Below are 3,171 nucleotides of genomic sequence, written 5' to 3'. Positions count from 1 at the left end.
TTTATTGGTCCTGCTGTCCACAATTAGTTTTGCCTGTTTTTTTTTTTACATGAATGTAATAATAGGGCATATGCTCTTCTGTATCTGACAGCTTTACATCAAAATTGTGTGATTCATCCATTTTAATGCATGTAGTTGTGAACAGCTCATTGTCATTGATGACAATGACATCAATGACATGTTAATGTCTATCAATCTACTATGTTAATATATGATAGTTATTTAACCATTCTAATATGAATGGACATTTAGTTTATTTTTTCTAGTTCCAGCTATAATGAAAAACATTCTATGGGCATTCTTATATATGTCTTTGGTGAATATACATTTATTTCTCTGGTATAACTTGCTAGATCTGAACATATGTATATATTTAGCTTCAGTATGTACTGACAGGGTTCCAATCAGGTACAGTTGCCAATGAGAATTTCAATTATGCCAAATTCTTGCCAACTTTTGGCTGTTTTCACCTGTTTTATTTTATACATTCTTGTTGGTTGACATAGTTTTAATTATTTTGATAACTGTGTATTTAAAATAACAATGAATTTAATAAGAATATTAACTCACAATTATTTTCTATATGTACTCCCTCCTGGGTTCATTCTATCTTATTCTGCTGGAGCTACCATAACAAAATAACTCAGTTGGGGTAGCTTAAATAATAGAAATTTATTTTTCTCAGTTTTGAAGGCTAGAAGTACAAAATGTAGGTGCTGTTGGGATTGATTTCTCGGTGTGGCTTCTCTTCCTGGTTAATAAATGGCTGCCTACCAAATCTGTCCTCAAATGACCTCATTTCTGTGTGCATGCTCAAATATCTGGTACCTGTAGCTCTTTTTATAAGGACACAAATCTTCTTGTATTAGGGGCCAAGTCTTATTATTTAACCTTAATTTTCTCTCTAAGGGCCTGATTTCCAAATAAATCACATTGAGGGCTTCAACATGTGAATGTTTGGGAGGAAGACAAAATTTAGTCCATTACAATGTCTCTTCTTGCTAAAGAACTTCCTTCAAAATATCTTTCAATTAAACTTGTTCTGTGTTAAAGTCATTCCTCTTGTTAGTTTTTTTAAAAATATATTTTTTGATTATGCTATTACAGTTGTGCCAGTTTCCCCCTTTATTGTCCTCTGCCCTGCACCCCTCTTACCTATTTTTCATTTTTAATGTAAAAGTTTAAGTAAGGCATAGATAGACCTTTGATGTCCTATTTACCAATGTATTCCATACATCTGAAAAGAATGTCCCCAGCCAATATTTTTGATATGAATTAACAATGAACTTGCACATGAAATTATGTGCTAGCTTGTTTTTCTTTTTTTTTAAGAAAGATGTGATGCAGCATCTTGCTTTTTTATAAAGATTTTATTTATTTATTTTTAGAGAGGGAAGGGAAGGAGATAGAGAGAGAGAGAGAAACATCAATGTGCGGTTGCTGCGGGTCATGGTCTGCAACCCAGGCATGTACCCTGACTGGGAATCAAACCTGCAACACTTTGGTTCTCAACCCACACTCAATCCACTGAGCTATGCCAGCCAGGGCTGCTAGCTTGTTTTTCAAAGTACGTGAAAAAATACAGGAAAGCATAAGAAAATCAGTTTGTGCTTATCAAGATAAGTTTATGGAACAGATGATCACATAATAAGGTGAAAAAAATTCTAGTGTGGCAATCTGGAGCTAACTACTTCTTTTTTCTCTCAGTACCTGACTCTCAAGTGAGTATTTCCATGCCATCTATCATGACAATGCATCTATCAGGGCAATGCATTCTGCTAGGATTAGGCATCGAGAAAGAGAGCAGTGATTTGTTTGCTAGTCATGCAAGATATCATCTCTAACCACCTTTCCTGATACTTATCATCAACACCACAATTGTATCTAGCTGATGCTAGGCTGAGTCTTCTGTTTAGCATAAAGTAAAGCAAGAAATTATGTGCTGAGAAAAATGTGGACTACCAGTCACAGTTGATCCCACATTCATGATGTATTGCAGTTTTTCACTTTATCAGCTACATCCACTGCCATTCCCACATGCCAACACACAGACCTACACAAAACAAACACCCATCTTTTTGCTCAATGAATTCTCTTACTTTTTATGATGGAGGAAATTATTCAAATCTATGGTATTTTGTCATTTTACAGAGCAAACTTCTGAATATCAAATATAATGCCAAAGTTGGGGGTATATTTTCATAGTTCTGCTAGGCAATAGCTATTACTTAAGAATTCCAGATCAAAGTAAGTCATTCTCCAAAACTGAGGGCAAAAGTTATTTGAAGACATTAAAAGGCTATAAGTTTAGAATTCATAAATATTCACTGAAAAAAAAACCAGGATAAATTACAGTAAGAAAAATATTTAAAACAGAAGTACCAGAAAAAGCCACAGTGAACAAAGTAACAGAAAGAAGTTTAGGTAAATTGATTATCATTTTAATAAATCCTAATTGGAGGATGTGTCAAAAATAAGTTGATGTAGAAGATTTATAAACAATATATAAGAATAAAGACATTAAGTAAATTTAGAGTTTATTACAATGTATTAAAAGTATAAAATCAACTGTTAAGATAATATAAACATATATTATTTTAATCACAATTGCAAAAACAAGGAAACAGATAAAACAAAGAAACTAACTATCTAAAAATTTTTTTTTCAGGGGAAAGCGCGAATGCAGTCCTCACTACCACAAATTGTGTAGTCAAGTTTCCCACATTTGGAGAAATCTCAGGGGTCAGCACATCCAGAGTGCAATGAATGAGCCTCACACTGGGAAAACCACCTTCATAATCATGGTATCTCCCTTACCAGGTAAGTATACAATCTAAGAAAATTTTAAATGGGGATAAATTAAATGTTCAAGGAAAGGATTATAACTATAAAATAGCAAAATAACATTTTGGCATTAACTGGACCAATACATATAGAAAAATTAAAGTTACTTAAAGGCAAGGCTTATTCAATTAAGTTTTAAAAATCACAATAGGAAAAGATAAATGTTAACAAAAAGAAAACTATAGGCCAATATCACTGATGAACATAGATGCTAACTCCTCAACAAAATATTGGCAAACCACATCCAGCAATACATTAAAAGATCACACATCATTATCAAGTGGGATTCATCCCAGGGATGCAATGATAGTACAATATTTACAAATC

The 3,171-nt window shown here is 33.0% G+C and overlaps 1 non-coding gene across 1 annotated transcript; it reads right to left on the bottom strand.

Annotated features, from left to right (window-relative positions):
- Positions 1 to 2,666: 2,666 nt before the first annotated feature.
- Positions 2,667 to 2,828, bottom strand: LOC123825329. The gene has a single exon (XR_006786875.1). It is a non-coding gene; the product is annotated as a U1 spliceosomal RNA (small nuclear RNA).
- Between the last annotated feature and the right edge of the window lie 343 nt (positions 2,829 to 3,171).

This window comes from Phyllostomus hastatus, unplaced genomic scaffold, assembly GCF_019186645.2.
Source record: "Phyllostomus hastatus isolate PE091 unplaced genomic scaffold, TTU_PhHast_1.1 phas_contig_62, whole genome shotgun sequence".
Taxonomy (NCBI): domain Eukaryota; kingdom Metazoa; phylum Chordata; class Mammalia; order Chiroptera; family Phyllostomidae; genus Phyllostomus; species Phyllostomus hastatus.
This window is presented reverse-complemented; position numbering and strand designations above follow the sequence as displayed.